The sequence below is a fragment of the Hypanus sabinus genome, chromosome 19, assembly GCF_030144855.1.
Source record: "Hypanus sabinus isolate sHypSab1 chromosome 19, sHypSab1.hap1, whole genome shotgun sequence".
Lineage (NCBI taxonomy): Eukaryota > Metazoa > Chordata > Chondrichthyes > Myliobatiformes > Dasyatidae > Hypanus > Hypanus sabinus.
The window spans coordinates 30,017,642-30,037,402 of NC_082724.1; the positions used below are offsets into that span (position 1 = coordinate 30,017,642).

The 19,761-nt window shown below is 39.0% G+C and overlaps 1 protein-coding gene and 1 long non-coding RNA gene across 11 annotated transcripts in view; one reads left to right on the forward strand and one right to left on the reverse strand.

The window, feature by feature from the left end:
• Window positions 1-19,761, reverse strand: part of LOC132377844 (A disintegrin and metalloproteinase with thrombospondin motifs 9-like) — a 249,369-nt gene that overhangs the window by 85,091 nt on the left and 144,517 nt on the right. The window lies entirely within an intron of this gene.
• Window positions 1-19,761, forward strand: part of LOC132377845 (uncharacterized) — a 51,389-nt gene that overhangs the window by 24,975 nt on the left and 6,653 nt on the right. For 5 of the 9 annotated variants that reach the window (XR_009506791.1, XR_009506790.1, XR_009506793.1 and 2 more), the window contains 4 exons: window positions 1,729-6,229; window positions 7,887-7,988; window positions 9,441-9,493; window positions 10,217-19,756. This is a non-coding gene — a long non-coding RNA (uncharacterized LOC132377845). Of the gene's footprint in view, window positions 1-1,728; window positions 6,230-7,886; window positions 7,989-9,440; window positions 9,494-10,216; window positions 19,757-19,761 lie in introns of those variants that run through there. The other 4 variants (XR_009506795.1, XR_009506796.1, XR_009506797.1 and 1 more) reach the window with 3 other exon arrangements.

Sequence of the window (19,761 nt, forward strand, 5' to 3'; positions counted from 1 at the left end):
ATATGAAAATTCGTATGTTTACTATATAATCATTATCTAACTAGCCACTGATTGCTCAAACATCTGAAGTCTGATTGATGTTTTATTTAGTGTGGAACAGTAATATTAAAAACATTTGATTGCAAAATTTATAATATCAACTCCATACTTTGAGCCTTTAATTAATAACATACTTGTTTCTTCATATCATTACACTACATCATGCATACTTATAAGATTGAACGTAAAAATGTTACGCATGCTGCCCTTGAAGAAAAAGTATCAGAAAATATTCTTTATAAGTAGCTTAGTGCAGAGCCATATTACCATTACGATTGTACTTTATCTTGTCCTGTGCTAAGATTTTTTTCATATTTAACCTATAAACAAAAATGTAGGTGTCTCCTTTTGACTGAAGTTGCATTTCCATATTTAAACCACCTGTAACACGTAAGAGAAAATATTAGGTTTCAGAGGGAAAAAAATTATTTATTTGACGTACTGCTTGAATAACTTAACTCTGAGAGCCCTGCATAAAGTCCTTCCTCTCTACATTGATATGAATCTTGCTTTTATGTAAAAGAAACATTTCGCCAAGTTAACTTTGTAGTAGGAAATGCACAGTCATATCTGTTGGAAGATCTTTACTTTGACAATGATTGTTCAAAATGTTGACATTTCAGTGCAAGTCAAATCTACAGGAAATGATCTTTGAAACAATATGGTTATCAGATAACAAGTTAGACCTTGGGCTATTAGTGAAAATAGAAAGAGTTGTACATTAATCTGGCTCTACTTCAATTATTTTACAACAGCTAACAAGATAACTCCAATCAAAACATAGGAAAATATACCAATTATAATAAACATAAATCAAACATTATTTCATAATTTCCTTCAAATTTTTAAAATGTATATACAAAGGTATTTTCTGAAATCTATTTTGCAATATGTGGCGCGGCTAAGGTAAATATTTTAATGGCAGTAGACAACTAGGTTTGTTGTGGTGGGGAAGAGGAGGGTGAGGGTGTGGGGCATATTCAGGACACCCACCCCTTGGATTCCAAAGGCCAGTCTGATGCATTTTCTAGGTGAGCCTGGGGTTGCCTGTGCAACCTTTAGTGGCTCGATCCTGCTCAATATTTGCAGGTAGATCTACACTGATTATTGGACCTTCAAGTTCCGACAGCGAGAGCACTTGATATTCCTTATTTAGCTCTTTATTGTGTATACATGATTTTAGCAATGATTTTTAAAGGAGCCACAGACGGACCCCAAGAAACTGGTGAAGTAACTCTGTACTTTGAAAATGCCAGAAGGAGCAGGACTGAAAAAGTATTCCAGCCTGCTGACAGGCTCAATGAATCCCAGTCTCACAATTACTGAATCTCCATGACATTGAAATTAAAACTGCTGGCCATCGTGACATGACCACGGCCTCCTTTCGATGGATTACCGTAACTGTGAGGTTCCAGAGTTACCTACTTGGCAGCCACAGATTGCCAGCATCTCTCAAATAAGGTCTCGCCCGAGAAACTGTTCATGGTATTCACTAATGGATCTGAGAAGGGAAAGAACTGGATGTTCCGATACTAAAAAAGGGAGGTTTCACAAAGAGGAAGCTTTGAATACCATTAATGAGACCAAATATGATAAAGATCATGCACTGTTCATCAGCATGCAATTACATGTCATCTGAATGGATAGAAACCTTCTTACTTACATACTTAACATCCTGATTTTTTTTAGAGGCCAACAGCTGAAATTCAATAACAACAGAGCATTGACCATCAGAAGCCTTGCCAGGGCAAGCATTAGTTACACAGCGTGAGGTAAGTAAACACAAGGCGAGGCACCACACGCTGGCAAGGAAGGTGTAGGAGTGATTGTTAGTTGGAGTTAACTGCTATTAGGGCAAAGATCCAAAAGGCTAGAGCCATGGATCTGAGGCGATCTGACAAATAAGATCCAAAACTGAAACAGTAATAAGAGACAGAGAGATACTATGAATTGCAGGTAGTATTTTGAACCAAAAGGATCTTCATGTAGAAGTCCAAGGATCTCTAGCCGGCAGTCCAGGTACTTAGGGTGGTGAAGAAGGCAATTGGAAGAAGAAGTGAAGAAGGCTTGCCTTCACTGGCCAGAGTAGTGAGTCATAGTATGGCTTTATAAAATATAGGTTAGGCTATTACTGAAATAAGGTTTTCAGTTTTGGTCCTAATACTACAGGAAGGATGCAATTGTACTGGAGAGGGTGCAGATAAGATCATCAGGATTTTGCTTATGAAGGAATGCTTTAGTTATAAATAGAGACAATTACATGGAACAAAGCAGCTGAGAGGTAGACAAAAGTACGAAGGCAACTAGTTCCCAGAAGCAAAGATGTCATGATCAAAGGATGTAGGTTTAAGATGAGGATAAGTGATTTAGAGGGGATAATAATATAATTCTGAGGATTTTTTTTTCATTCTTTAGATGAATGCAGAATGGTTTGCACTACATGAGAACATAGTGGAGGCAAATACTGGAATAGAGTCATTGAACACAACAGCACAGAAACAAGCCCGTCAGCCCATTTACTCTGTGCAAACTATTAATCTGTCCAGTTGCACTGAACTGCACCACTACCATCCATACCCTTCCTATCCGTGTGTCTATCCAAATTTCTCTTAAGTGTCGAAATCAAACCCACATCCACCAGGAGCTCCGTCCACACTCTCATCACCCTTTGAGTGAGCAAGTTCCCCCTCATGACCCAAACTCAGTGGAAAAAGCCTACATGTGTTTACCCTATTTGTACCCCTTATGATTTAATATACCACTATCAGATCTCCCCCCTTTCTCCTATGCTCTACTCTTACAACATTTAAGAGGAAGGTGGATAAAAATGCGAATTGCCAGGCCATAGGCCATAACTGGTAAATGGATCACTATAGATAGGTTCTTAATGATCAGCTGAAGGATTTGTTTCGGTGTTGTGGAACTCTATGATTATTACTGAATTCTTATAATTAAGCGGCTTCTAAAGAGCATCAGGGGTTGTAATCCAAGAATCAATGTTCAATGGAAGGACTATTAGGGCTTTTTGTTTTGGAATTATGTGGCGGGAATAGTGTTGGACAACTAAACGTAGGAGGAGGGTGTGGAATGGCAGATGCAAAGACCACACAATATTTTGGCTTTAGTGATGAAGAACTAACCTGAACTAGCCAAACCCAGCAATGAAGGACATTATATCTACTGATTTCGGTTGGGTTTAGCATGATCCTCTCCTTTTAAATGTAACCTGTAATATTTATTTAGGAACTTCAATATTTTATGATTCTCAAACAAATACCTATTCTTTGGTCAATTCTAAGATAAAATGATAATGTCTTCCATTTATAGGAAATACCTCTGTCACTTATCCTTTGCCGAGAGCATTCATTACATGCTGGTGGAGAGTAGCTACATATTAAATGAGAATTAAATGTGATATTGCAACAGTTCTCCCAGTGGGTGAATGAATTTCAGTTTTTATAATTATTTTGAACTTATTAGGGAAAAATGGGAGACAGAAGGTAATTTTACACTCGAAGGGAATCCTGCTAGCTTACTCTAGGCAGCACACAAGAGTTTAAAGTTAATTACCACACATGATGGAATGCAGCTTTAATGCACACCCAACAGATCTATATCTCCCCATTAATGTTGGTTTAAATGAATTTCAGATTGTCTGAATGCCAACTGTTATCTTTCTTCAACAGCTAGATATAAAATCTTGCCACACACAGCATCCCTCTAATCAGTTTGCTACTCCTCCCGCAGACCTGAAATGACCCCAAGGAAAATTATGAATAAGAGACTCTCTGACTGAAGTGATAGTCTATTATCTACGTAATGTATCTCCTAACAGCCTTCAACACAGATAACCACATCTTGTTCATCTGCCACTCTCCTGCGCAGTGCAGCTCTGAGAATCTTAACTAGTATTCTTTCACAATTATTACAGACAGTTCCACACCAGCCACAGCTTCCCTTCACATCCCACCATGGGGATTTTCCCAAGTACTTCTCCATTGGCCCTCTTCTCTTCCTTACCCACAGCATGCCCTTAGCCAACATCATCTACTGAAACGGCCTTGTTCCTGTATACTTCCTGAAGACACTCAGCATTATCTCTCTTTCAGTTTTCTTGGCATTCCCTCTCCATTTGTGATGCTAATCATCCAACCAGCCACGATTTACAGAAGTTACAGTAATTAGATTAGATGAACTGATCCTTTGCACCGAACCTGTCTTTGACTTTGTCTGAAGAAGACAGCTTGAAATCTTGTTTCTGTTCATTTTCTACCGAGCCAAATTCCTAACCCCATATCATCTGCGTCCTATAAACATCCTATTTCTGACTTTACACTCTATAATGAAACCCAATTCTGAATGCTTGAGCCCAAATCCCATCCTCCACGAGATCACGGTCAACCAAAATCTCAGTCTTTACCAACTTACATTGGTTCCTAGATCCAAAGGACCTCAGGTAAAATGCACATTATTGCATTTAAATTCCTTTATGACTAGAAAGTTATTTGTTCTACAGCTTTCTCTGGATGTCAAAATCCGACCCATCCAGTCTTTCCAACGCTCTACATTTGACATATCTGATTATCTCCTTCTGTTATAGAAAGTTTTCAAGTTTTTTTAAAGCATTTCCACACAATACAAAGAGTATTTTCCTTGATTAAAACGGAAATTACACACAGAGCTGCATTGTCTTCTGCAGCTAATTTGGCACCCCAGACTTAGTGCAAGGTAAACATATTTTAAGATTAAAAGATCTCAATCCATTCAAGATGCAAATAGACTTTTGGGAAACAAGAATTTACAACTTCTGGAAGAGAGAAAACTGAAAAAAAAATCAGTCCGCAAATCCACTTTCCTCAACAGCACAACAGGAAGGTGAGTATCATCATAATTTCCAGTAATATTGTCCAAGAAAAATACTTCAGAATTTAGGTAAGTTGTTAATTTTAACTTTTCATTGGATTAAAGTTACCAGTTCCCAAGCTGAACTATTATTTCACCTTTTAATTTCTACTGTACTGCATTATATTTACTTTTTGATAAATTGGAGAATGTAATTGCCAATATTTTCTTGATTACTAGAAAAGTTAGCTAAGTTTCATAACTAGTACAGGTATAATCTCTGTCTGGCCATTCAACAGTGTTGCAAAACATTATCTGGGCCATTCCTACCCCATATCTTTGCTATGTTGCAATAAAATTTTGTGAGTGAGTTCAATATTATATTTTAGATCATATGATTGTAAATGTTAAAGCTTACAATTGGATTCACATTAGTGATTTAGCAAGCAGGATACGATATTAAAAATAATTATAGTTTAAGGAAGACTAAACAAATTACAGAATGATAAAAGAGAGCAAGCTGTAAAAATAGGACACTTTAGAAGTCTGCTGTTTATTTGTGTGGTCTGCATGTGTTACACAGTACACCAGTTGTAAGATCAGAGCTATAACTGTAATTTGGAATTTTAACTCATTATTTGATGCTTGTTCAAACAGCATCAAATGTTAGGAAGCTAGGTTTGAGCTGCTTCCTTCTTGAATTCTGAAGGTGTCAACTTTTAAGACTTCTGATCAAGTTATGCCTTCTACTGAGTTTCATGCTTGGAATCCTCCCTGATAGTCTCACTCTTCTCAGAGACCATTTGGAGTAATGCAAACAAATGAATTAGGAGCCATTTGACTGTTTGAGTAGACTACACCACTTAGTACGATCACCACTGATCTAATAGTAAACTCAACTTCACAATCTCATTTCCAATGCCTTTGAGTGGAAAATCCTACAAAAGGGAGTGGATTTGGCCCAATACATCATGAATAAAGCCCACCCAACTATTGAGCACATCTACATGAAACAGTGCCATAGAAGAGCAGCAACCATTGTCCGTCACCACCCAGGCCTTCCTCTTTTCTCGCTGCTGCCATTAGGTAGAAGTTACAAGTGCCTCAGGACTTGCACTACCAGTTTCAAGAACAGTTATTACCCCTCACTTCTGGTGTTCCCACAGCCAATGATCTCACTTTAAGGACTCTTTATCTTGTTATCTGATGTTCTCATTATTTATTGCTATTTATTCATATTTGTATTTGCACAGTTTGTTGTTCATTGATCCTGTTTGCTGTTGCTATTCTATAGAGGTGCTGAGTATGCCTGCGGGAAAAAGACTCTCAGCGTTGTATGTGGTAACATGTAAGTACTCTGATAATTTTACTTGAACTTTGAGGTACCATTTCAGTAAATGGGCATTGCGTTTTAGTGCAGCAGTCTTGCAGCACCAGTGACCGGTGACCTGGGTTCAATTCCGACCTCCAGTGCCATCTGTGTGGGGTTTGCATCTCCTCCCTGTGATTACGTGGGTTTCCATTAAGTGCTCAATTTTCTTCCCTCATTGTGAGGTTAATGTATTGGAACAAGAATCAGGGGGTACAAATGGATATACAAGGGAGAGAATACTTCAGAGCAAAATAAGAATGGGAAAGCTGACATAACTTGATGGGCTGAAGGTCTCCACGCTATTAGGAAATATAAGAAGTCTCCTCCGAACTTTTCATGCCTTTATATTCTTCCTTAAATGAGGAAACCAAAAGTGTTCATCATAATCTAAATCTGGTCTCACCAGTGCCCTTTACCATCAAAGCAAAAGTTTCTGCTTTAATATCCAATTCCCCCTTACAATAAACAACAACATTCAGCTGGCTTTCCTACATAATGGCCTTTGTTGAGTCATACTAAGGACACCCAGATACCTCTACATCTCAAAGCTCTGCAATCTCTTGTCAATTAGATAATAGTTTTCCAGATGAAATGGAGAATTTATTTTCCCACGTTATACTCCATAAGCCATATGCTTTACATGCTTGCCTAACTCACATGATCACAGTATCATCCCTCTTATACTTCCTTGTGTCCTTTATGCAAATTACTAATTTACACTGTCATCAGCAAATTTAGCAACAGTATCTTCATAGCTTTGATCTAGTAGCTTCTCATTAAATCAGTGCCTTGTACTGGTCCCTGTGACACATGACTTGTTCCAACTTCCCAAAAATAAAATGGCAATTCGTTGTTACTCCCTGCTTCCTGTTAGACAGCATTCATCTATCAATTCCAACACATCACTTCCTACAACAGTATTACTTGATAGAGCATTGTATTAAAGATCTTCTGGAAAACAAAGTCAAGCAAATTCAGCAGTCCCTTCTATCTGAATCAGAATCAGGTTTAATATCACCTGCATGCGTCCTGAAATTTGTTAACTTAGTAGCAGCAGTTCAATACAATAGATAACATAGAAGAAAAAAACAAAATAAAATAATATGAAATAAGTAAATCAATTATAGTATACGTATATTGAATAGATTATAAATTATGCAAAGAACAGAAATAATATACACTAAAAAAGTGAGGTAGTGTCCATAGATTCAATGTCCATTTAGGAATCAGATGGCAGAGGGGAAGAAGCTCTTCCTGAATTGTTCAATGTGTGACTTCAGGCTTTTATACCTCCTACCTAACGATAACGATGAAAAAAGGGCTTGCCCTGGGTGCTGGAGGTCCTTAATAATGGATGCTGCCTTTCTGAGTCACCGCTCCTTGAAGATGTCCTGGGTACTTTGCAGGCTAGTTCCCAAGATGGAGTGGATTAAATTTACAACCTTTGCAGCTTCTTCCGATTCTGTACAGTAGTACCCTTCCCCCCTCCCCCCCCCCACCCCATACCAGACAGTGATGCAACCTGTGAATGCTCACCATGGTACATCTGTAGAAGTTTTTAAGTGTTTTTGTTGACATACCAAATCTCTTCAGACTCCTAATGAAGTATTGTTGCTGTCTTGCTTCTTTATAGCTGCATCAATATGTTGGGATCAGGTTGGGTCCTCAGAGATCTTGACACCGAGGAACTTGAAACTGCTCACTCTCTCCATTTCTGATCCCTCGATGAGAATTGGTATGTGTTCCTTCATCTTACCCTTCCTGAAATCCACAATCAGCTCTTTCGTCTTACTGATGTTGAGTGCCAGGTTGTTGCTGTGACACCACTCCACTCATCGGCATATCTTGTTCCTGTATGCCCTCTCGTCACCATCTGAGATTCTACCAATAATGGCTGTATCATCAGCAAATTTATAGATGGTATTTGAGCTATGCCTAGCCACACAGTCATGTGTATATAGAGTAGAGCAGTGGGCTAAGCACACACCCGAGGTGCACCAAGTCAGCGGGGAGGATATGTTATCACCAATCCGCACAGACTGTGGTCTTCCTGTTAGGAAGTCGAGGATCCAATTACAGGGAGAGGTACAGAGGCCCAGGTTCTACAACTTTTCAATCAGGATTATGGGAATGATGGTATTAAATGCTGAGCTACAGTTGATGAACAGTATCCTGACATAGGTGTTTGTGTTGTCCAGATGGTCTAAAGCCATGTGAAGAGCCATTGAGATTGCATCTGCCATTGACCTATTGTGGCGATAGGCAAATTGCAATAGGTCCAGGTGTTTGCTGAGGTGGGAGTTCAGTCTAGCCAACCTCTCAAAATATTTCATTACTGTACATATTAGTGCTACTGGGTGATAGGTGGGTGTTTCTTCTTTAAAAAAGAGGTTGGCCAAACAATCTTTATCTTTCACATAATTACGTTAACTTTACCTCATGAAAAAAGCTGAGAATGTTTATGGTCAAAATGTAATCAGCAGTATGATCATAGAACATAGAACATTACGGCACATTACAGGCCCTTCACTACAGGCCCTTCAGCCCTCCATGTTGTGCCGACCCATATAATCCTTAAAAAAAAGTACTAAACCCACACTACCCCATAACCCTCTATTTTTCTTTCATCCATGTGCCTGTCTAAGAGGCTCTTAAATACCCCTAATGTTTTAGCCTCCACCACCAACCCTGGCAAGTCATTCCAGGCACTCACAACCCTCTGTGTAAAAAAACTTACCCCTGATGTCTCCCCTAAACTTCCCTCCCTTAATTTTGTACGTATGCCCTCTGGTGTTTGCTATTGGTGCCCTGGGAAACAGATACTGACTATCTACCCTACCTATGCTTCTCATAATCTTGTAGACTTCTATCAAGTCCCCTCTCATTCTTCTATGCTCCAAAGAGAAAAGTCCCAGCTCTGCTAACCTTGCTTCATATGACTTATTATCCAATCCAGGCAACATCCTGGTAAATCTCCTCTGCACCCTCTCCATAGCTTCCACATCCTACCTATAATGAGGTGACCAGAATTGAGCACAAGACTCTAAGTGTGGTCTCACCAGAGATTTGTAGATGTTTCCTCTGAAATTAGATCACTAAAATGTGCAATCAATACTTTTTAAATAAAGATTAGTTTTATTTGTCACATGAACATTGAAATACTGAAAATTAAATGTGTCATTTGCAGCAAAGATTGTGCTGAACAACACCCATGTATCACCACACTTCTGGACCGACATGGTAAGTCCACAACTCACTAACCTTAACCAAATGTCTTTGGAATGTAGGAGAGATCTGGAGCACTCGGAGGAAACCAACATGGTCACAGGGAGAATGTACAAACTCTTTACAGAATGTGGCGGGAATTGAACCCCGATCAGTGATCGCTGGCTACGCCACTGTGTCGCTTCATGTTTACTCAAGCAAGTATCAAGGGAACTAAATTTGAACAGAACTTGTAAAGAGTTTTCATAAAAAAGTTGTTGATCTGAAATGTTAATTGTTCCTTTCACCACAGATGCTGTTTAATCTTTTGTGTATATCTAGCATTTTCTGTTTTTCCCCCCAATTCACATTAAGTACAGTATTTTGCTTTTGAACCACAAACAATTTAATCAATGCGTATACAGAAAGTGGGAGCCTGCATCCATACAATATTGAAGGAAAACTGATTCTGTCTGGGGGCTGCAGCACTTTGAGATCCAATAGTATTTTTTATTCATTTGGTTTGCTAGTATTATGATAGATGTAGTGAGTCAAAAGCCCAGATGGATCGGATTCAGACAATTGTTAATCTGGTTTCATTAGCTGTAGTCAGAAGACTCACTTATAAGCCATCTATTTTTTTAATAAAGAATATTTTTAAATAAAAAAATACAACTCAATCTGTTCCCATTTAAAATGGTCTTTTTTTCAGGCATTGCTTGATTTTAATTTCAATTAACTGCTTGGTTTCACTAACAGGATGTTCTTACAACTTCAGTCTTTGGTTTCTACTGGTCATTTGGGAAAGCCAAGAAACTCTGAGGTCATCACAGGACCGGGAGATGTTGTGCTGGCACTCGGAAACTCCTGCTGGAAAATTCCTTCAACACCACACGTTCAAAGAATATAACAAAAGTAATGAGCTGCCATATGCTGCCATATAAAGGACCAGATCAGGCAAGCCTTGTTACACTCTCTGCTGTCCTCAAGCAGACCCTGCTTTGTGCAGTTGCATCCTGGACTTCCTGCCAGATCACCAGCAGGTTGTAAGAGTGGGCTCCCTCACCACCAACCCTCTGATTCTCAATACAGGAGCCCCTCAGGGCTGCGTACTAAGTCCCCTCCTTTACTCCCTATATACCCATGACTGTATCACCACCCGCAGTTCCAATCTGCTAATTAAGTTTGCTAACAACATTACATTGATTGGCCTTATCTCAAACAATAATGAGGTGACCTACAGGGAAGAAGTCATCTCTCTGACACAGTGGTGTAAGAAAACCATCTCTCCCTCAATGTCGCAAAAACAAAGGAGCTGGTTATGGATTACAGGAGGATTGGAGATGGGTTAGCCCCTATTGACATCAATTGATCTGGAGCTGAGAGGAGAAACAGCTTCAAGTTCGTTGGCATCCACATAACCGAGGGCCTCACGTGGTCTGTACACACCAGCTGTGTGGTGAAAAAGGCACAACAGCGCCTCTTTCACCTCAGACAGTTGAGGAAGTTTGCTATGGGTCCCCCAATCCTAAGAACTTTCTACAGGGACACAGTTGAGAGCATCCTGACTGGCTGCATCACTGCTTGGAATGGGAACTGTACTTCCCTTAATCACAGGATTCTGTAGAGAGTGGTGCGGACAGCCCAACGCATCTGTAGTTGTGAACTTGCCATGATTCAGGACATTTACAAGGACAGGTGTGTAAAAGGGGCCCGTAGGATCATTGGGGATCTGAGTCATCCCAAACACAATCTATTCCAGCTACCACCATCTGGGAAGTGGTACCGCAGGATAAAATCCAGGACCAACAGGTTCCAGGACAACTTCTTCCACTAGGCCATCAGACTGATGAACTCACACTGACTTGAGTGTACTCTGTATTACATTGACTGTTCTATTCATTATAAATTACTATGATTGCACATTGCACATTCATATGGACTCGTAACGATGATTTTTACTCCTCGTGTATGTGAAGGATATAAGAAATAAAGTCAATTCAATTCAATATCCATACATTTTCTGCATGCAGAAGGACAGTCGAGCTGAGCTGCTGCATCCAACAGTGCATTGGGACCCCACTCCCAGAATGCCCCGACTAACATTCCAAAACAGATCAAGTAGATACAAATAGCTTAAAAAATGTTTAAAAGTAAAATATAAATTCACTGTTGAATCACTAATCATTGGCAGCACTTCCTGGGATAAAATAAATGGCTAGATGTGCTCACATTCCCTTGTTGGCACAGTGATATTCTGCTGCTCGGCGGAACAGAAAAACAGAGAAGACAGTCTATATGCTCCCAGCTGATCTCCAAAATGTCTCACGCTTTTGCCTATCACTCTCAAGTGCATTAGCCTGAGAATTACTGAGATGCAAATGAGTAGTGCTAATCAGTCAGCATATGAAGGCCTTGGTTTTCAGTGGACTAAAGTAAAAAATTCAGTGGAATCACAAGTACATGGAAAAATACAGTGAAATGTGTCATTTGCGTTAACAACCAACACAATCAAAGGATGTGAGGGGGCTGCCCGCAAGAGTCACCGCACATTCCAGTGCCAGTATAGTATGCCCCCAATGTTTAGCAGAACAACACAAGCAACAGCAACAGAACAGAAACACCCATGCACATACCTACTCACACACACACAGAGTCCAGGACAGACTGCCTTTGGGCCTCATTGGACTCACAAGTTCCCTTACATAGGGGCTTTGACTTCACAAATGGACTCATTGACTCACAGAACCAGGACGTTGGTCAAGAGGCCTCAGTTTCCAGGCTTCCAATCGACCTTTGCATTTCTATCCTCGGTATCAATGCAGGACTGCCAGTGACCTTGAACTCCCAGCCTCGAACTCCAGACTCGCTGATTCAGAACCACGTACTGCAGGCCGCGAACTCTGGACTCACTGACTTGTGTATCCAGGGGGTCACCAGCCCTTATTCCTCTTGCCCACAAGGACCTTTAATCCAGGACCTGCCGACCTGGGCGGGGGCACCAACTTTTGTCCTTGCTGGTCTTTATCCACTTCCTAGCCTGACATCCAGCCATGGATGTCCTGCACCACATATCCACGTCACTAGCCTTCAAAAGTGGAGTGTGGACCTGTGGCCTAACATTGGCCTGACCTCACATCCGTGTCCATGAACCCTAACCTGACCCTCTAGCTCCCCTCTTTGACCCAAGAACTATCACTATGAAGATAAAACAGAATCTAATTCGGAGCCATGACCTTGGCAGAGATTGAAGTTACAAGCAGCTTCATTGTAATGACCTAGTAAACATCACCTCCACTCTAGAATACGAGATGCTGGGCTGAATGATCTACAAAGAAAAGAGCAGCATGATTTTAAGTTTAATGCATTCAGGTTCTGAACACAAATGCAAGCAAGTAATAAAGAATTTGCATACAATTTTATTCCAGTGGCAGATGGTAGTACCATGTGTAATTTTGGACCTCCAACTACTGATGGTGTACTATTGCACAGAGTAGGTGCAGTGTTGGAAAGAAAAGTAAATTATTGGCATGACTGGGAAATTCAGACTGACGGAGTGAGGGGAGAAATCAAAGTGCAAGATACTGTAGAGTTTGAAATTTGAAATACAAACAAAAATTTCTGGGAGTACTTGACAGTTCTGACAGCACTTGTGGAGCAAGAAGCACAGGTAACATTTCAGGCGAATGAACTTCCATCAGAACTGGAAACAATGCGAAGTAAAGCAAATTTTACACGAAGCACTGGGGTGGGATGTGTTGTGCAGGGGAGTGGTAAGAATTGAAGGAAAGATCTGTGATAGGATGGAGAGCGGGGAATCTGAATAACAGAAGCACTGGTGCCAGGTGAAAGAGGGTTGTTAAGGTATGATTAAAAAAAAACATGTTAAAAGGAATAGGCGAAAGAAATCTAAATGTGGGAAGAGGAGGGGAGAGAGGAAAAGAAATTGCATCTGTGAAATAAGATTTGAATGCTGATTGAGTTCAACAGTGTTAAATAATGAGTTAATGATCAAGATGTGACTCAGAGTCCTGCAAGGATTTGTCAGATGTGTGATTTCAAGTTTGCTGTTGGAATCAGTGACATGGTAAGCAATATTAAGGAAGAACCTCTAGTCACTGGCAGACAACCAGAAAAGGCTCACTTTATTCCCAGTCTTTGCCTCCTGCCAGTCATCCAATCTGCTAATATCTTCCCTGTAATACCATGGACTCAAATCTTCTTAAGTGGCCTCATGTGCGGCACCTTGTCAAAGTCCTTCTGAAAATCCAAATAAATAATATCCACTGACTTTTCTTTGTTGATCATGGTTACTTCCTCAAAGAATTCCAACAAATTTGTTAGGAAAGATTTCCCCTTAAGGAAACGATGATGACTTTAGTCTATTTTATCATATGCCTCCAAGTATCCCAAAATACCATCTTTAATAATGGACTTCAACATCTTCCCAACCACTGAAGTCAGCTTAACTAGCCTGTAATTTCCTCTCTTCAGCCTCCCTCCCTTCTTAAAGAGTGAAGTGAGATCTGCAGTTTCCAATTCTCTGAAATCATTCCAGGATTGAATGATTCTTGTAAGATCATTATTAATACTTCTACAACCTCTTCAGTTACCTCTTACAGAACCCTGGGGTGTAGCCCATCTGGTCCAGGTGACTTAGGAATTTGCAGCTTTCCAGGCACTTTCTCCATACACTCACTTCTGCCCACTGATCCTCTTGAAATTCTGGCATACTGCTAGTGTCTTACATTGATGCAAAATACTTATTAAGTTCATCCGCCATTTCTTTGTTCCTATTGCTACCCTCCAGTGTCATTTTGCAGCAGTCAAATTCTCATCATGCTTTATATATCTGAAACACCTTTTGGTATCCTTTTTTATATTATTGGCCAGCTTACCTTCACATTTCATATTTTCTCTCCCATTATGATCACTGCCTCCTGAAGTTTCCTTTATCTCAAACTCCCTAATCAAATCAGGCTCGTTACACAACACTCAATCCAGAAATTCCTTTCCCCTAGTTTGCTCAACTACAAGCTGCTCTAAAAGCCCATCCTGTAAGCATTCTACAAATTCCCTCTCCTGGGACTCAACACCAACCTATCTTTCCCAATCTATCTGCATATTGAAATCCGTCATATATATAAAACTCCCATCATGGTTGTTTTACCCTTGCAGTTTCTTAACCCTGCCCACAAGGATCTACATCTACTGACGCTATGTTACCTTTTTCTAAGGATTTGATTTCATTTTTTACCAGAGCCACTCACCCCCTCTGCCTCTCTGCCCGTCCTTTCAATACAATGTATATCCTTGGATGTTAAGCTCTCAACTATGATCTTCTTTTGGCCATGACTCAGTGATGCCCACAATGTAATTCCTGCCAGTTTCTAACTGTGCTGCATCATCATCTACCTTATTCTGTATACTGTGTGCAATCAAATATAATACCTTCAGTCCTACATTTGTCATCCTTTTGATTTATTACCTGCGTTCCAATTCAACACATCCCACTGACTGCAATTTTGCCCTGTCATCTGCCTATCCTTCCTCACAGTTCACTACATACTGCATCTGCTGGTATACCAACTGCCCCTTCCTCAGCCCGATCATTCTGGTTCCCATATCCTTGCCAAGTTAATTTAAACTCACCAACCTGCCCACAAGGATATTGGTCTCCCTTGGATTCAGGGTAACCCATCCTCTTTTTACAAGTCGTACCATCCCCAGAAGAGATCCCAACAATCTAGAAATCTGAAACCAATTCCTCAGCCATTCATCACCCTATTTCTGTCCTGACTAGCATGTGGTACAGGGTATAATTCAGAGATTAAAACCTTGGAGGTCCTGCTCTTCAGACTAACTCCCATTTTTCACTGTGTAGGACACTTTTTCCCCTTTCTACCTTCATCATTGGTGCCATTGACCTCTGGCTGCTAACCCTCCTTCTTGAGAATATTCTGCAGCCGGTCTGAAACATCGTTGACCCCAGCACCTGGGAGGCAACACATCATCCTGGCATCTTTTTTGTAGCCAAAGAATCTCCTGTACCTCTGACTAACGAGTCTCCAATCACTATTGATCCAGCTGACTTTACCCTTCCTTGCTGTGTTTTAGGGTCTGCCACAGTGCCACTGTCTGGATGCAGCTGCTATGCCCCGATGTTATAGATAATTTATCAGTTAAAATCATTTAAAGATATTAATGTATTAAAATATAAATGGCTAAATTTCTGCCAAGAACATGGGATTGAATTATACTGTGAAAACTCAAGTAGGTGGATGATTAAGTGCAGAACATACTGCTCTTTCTCTGGTCTGTAAAACACAAGTGGGGAGACAACGGTGGGTATAACAAAACAGTATACTTCAATTATAAAAGACTATCTATTGTGGCATTAAAGCAAAAAAAATGCTTCAGGTTAACAAATGTCACTTTGCCACTTCCCAATTTTACTTCATTTTTCCTCTAGTTAATTTTGCATTATGTCCTTTCCCACTCGTAAGATTAGAAGGCAGTTATTCCCAGGCCCCTAAATGTTTGTGTAAATCTAAAATAATCTTCAGTAAACCAAGTTAATTATATCTTGCTTTAATATTCTTATATCAGGAACATCTCTTTAAACAGTTTAAACCTACATCATAAAGAACCACGTTTTCTTACTTTTTTCTGCAGTGGGGTAATTAGAAAAAATATTGACTTGTGAGCAACTTCAACTAAATAACATTTTAAAATAATTAGTTTTGAATTATTTGGTTAAACAGGAAATCATCTTTAGAAACGACCAGAAGTTATAATCATTAAGCATAGCAATGCTGCAAAAGCTGATACTTGTAATAACAACTGCATCCGTTCTGTAGAACATGGTATCTGCTTTACTCACAGATGCGCTCCATGGGAATATTGCAAAGTACAATTCAAAAAGAGAGGTTCAGTATTTATGCTAACCTACAACACTATATTTTATTTTTGTAGGTAATAAAGTACATTTATATTTATATTTACATGATTTATATTCTTAATTTACAACTTAAGCTGCTTCAAGTAAAGGAGCTGCTTCTTGTTTGTTACATCTACTCATGTTATCTGCAGTAACCTCAAACAAATCAGCTAGTAATTTAAAAGATGTTTGACCTCTACTACAGAATGGGATGTGAAGAACATCCACATCAATTAGAAAAGGCTAGTTACTTTTGCAAGAATTTAATGAAGCATTTCTAAATTAAATTGGTCTGTGCATTTCTATGCATTATGGATATGGCAATTGGAATTACTTAATGGAAAATAATGCCTTTCCCACTCTGAATACTGTGAGGCATTTTCCTCCCACATAAACTGAACTTGCTCATTGAAGAGCTGCCTTTGACCTACAAACATAAGAGAAGGGTGAACTATTAAGAACGCTGCCCTCTTGTGAACTTTCACATCATTACTTTCTCATTTCATTTCTGTGAATTTCAACTCCTGATGCAATTGTAAAAAATAACACAGTATAATTCATTTTGTAACAGACTATTTACCTTAGTAAATAAATAGTGTGTGTGTGTGTGTGTGTGTGTGTAAGATCAGTATTTAGTCAGACAATTGATAAGTAAAGTTATCACTTGTTTTAATTTTAGAGATATATAGATTGATACTTTATTGATCCCAAAAGGAAATTATAGTCACAGTAGCATTACAAGTGCACAGATATACTAATATTAGAAGAGAAGTCGGGAGAATAAATTAGTATATTTTTTATAGAATTTCATGGAACAAGTTTTGCTTCTTCCCATACGAAAGTCCCAATTCTAAGGTTTAACTTTTACCTGGCCTAACACTTGCTTAAAGAAAACAGAGTGTGATCAGATGGAGACTAATTTCTTCCAAAGCTATGCTGACTGCTTTTTGCTGGGTGCTTCTCGAAATTCTCAACGCTTCTAATACTTTGTACAGAAACAACGACTGATAGTCTGTGTGGCCTGTTAGGATCATATGAACGCAATTTACAGGTTACTAAGTTCCACTAATAATAACTATCATGCCTTGCTGGATGTCCATGGAAAATTTATCATCTAATAAACATAAAGAAACATAAAAGTTTACAAAGCAGCTGTTGTATGCCTCCGGATATCCTCTCTATGAAAACATACAAGAGGTACTCTATGCTAGGAGTGAATTAATAAATACATACAGAAACTGCTTAATTCTTTGTAGTTTCTGATACAGAATAAAAGCCATAGGTTTCCACTTACAGATGGATTTTGAGGATTAATCTCTTTAACATATTTTAATGTGCTATAGATTTGTTGTCTCTGCTGTGGTTTGTATAAATTTCTTTTATTTCATTTTTTCCCTGATCAAACATTTAAATATTATATTTTCCTAAGACAGATGAATATGGGTGCTTCAACTTATTCAAAATGTTTGATTCCATTATATAATATTCCTACCTACAGTGGAAACAAAGGCTTAGAAATTGTGGAGTGCCATTACATGCTTTGTAATTGCAATGAAGATAGACAATAAACATTTGAATTGTGAGTCCACCAAAGAAAACCTCAGTATCATACACTACACATCGATGGACCGTGAAGCAGATGCATGGATTGGGTCTGAGTCTGAGTCAAGTGGGGTGAGGAGAGGAGGGGTAGAATGGAATCAGTTGTTGGCTCTATTGCACCCTGGGATAGGGCTTTGGTTTGGCTATCAGAAAATAATTGTCGTCTTGATGGTGGGAAGAGATCAAGACTCCAATGGGAAATTGAAGAGTTAGCACTTCAGTGATGGATCTCAGCAGGGAATGGGTGTGAACATTATGAAAAAGGAACAGAACTTACATTAATGAATCTTGTCTGGTGAAATACAATGAAAACATATTGGTTGTAGGATTTACAATTCATGCCAGAATGCATCCGGTTGACTGTCTGGAGACAGACAATAATTCTGCACTTCACATTGTTTTTTCAATTAAGTAGCAATTAAATATAGAATTTTGCTAAGAGTGTCTGTATTGTGTATCTACTTGATTAGCAATAGAAGATATGACTCTGACGCTTTCTCCTATTTATTATTATTCAATCAGATTGTTCTGAATGTGTTGATCAAGGAATGTATTACTGATTTCTGAAAATTAAAAATAAGCTTTGTAAAAAACCTGCAAAGCTTTTCCTTCCTGTGTTACCATCCACCCATCCCATCACTTTATTACACTGGCAAAAACATGATGCTTTAAAACTATGGCAAATATGCAGCATTTAAAATATATTATTGTTCCTACACCATATTCACAGGATTTTATAAATAAGATTTATAATGAGAGTCTCAAGATTTTACTTAAAGATTCTGTGGCACAATTGAAAACAGCATCTCATCACTTTAGTACGGCAGACATTTTTACTTTAAGTAACATTACCTAAATGAGACCAACAGATCAAACACTTTTGCCAAGAGATGTGTGAACCTTCGATAGAAACAATACCATGCACCATGCACTTAAGAGTCTGGTGTTACCGCAGACCTTCTTAGGATTCATACAGTCATGAGCATTGTATTGCCCTTACAATGTGTTTTGGCTCAACCCTCACCAATGACATTTCTGATACTTCTACAAATATGTTGCACTAAGTGAGGATAATACTTACAAGTCTGATACTCTGCTCATAATTGTAAGTTAGCTAATGAAAGACCATAAGCGTAATACAATCACCTTCTGTTCTAGGAAGTTAAATGGATTGTACTTCGGGAAAATAAGTCAGTAAACTATTCTACCCTGACCTTTAGATAGACAAATACCCTTACATTTGGTTTCTTTCCATTTAAGAAATTTCACCTGACATACTTTGTTTCCAGTTGGGTTACAAACTTCAAAACAGCCTGTGGTAAACCATGTATACCTGTCTGGACATGTCCCTCTGCTGACTGCTCTTGTGGCTCCTAGAGTTATTGATAGCGCATCACAGCATCACAGCTTGTAAACCAGTACCTTTGACAAGGAAATACACCACCCCTTTACCCTCACTGTTCTCAGCAGGGTGTAAAAATAATGTTTAAAGAAAATGAGAAATAGGAGCAAAAGTTAATCACGTGACTTCTTGAACCTCTGTGCCTTTCAGATGGTGCATGATCTACTTTCAATTATATATATAATTTTGGGGGCGGAGGGGAATAAGCTCTGCAATTTTTCTCCCTATATTCCCTTCCACATTGGTTACTTCTAAAATTCCTTTCTCTTTGAATGATGAGCTTTTGATTATACGAATTATGTCCTATTTATGTAGAGCTCTAAGATTATCATGTACTAATGTTGTTTTTCCTTGCTTCTA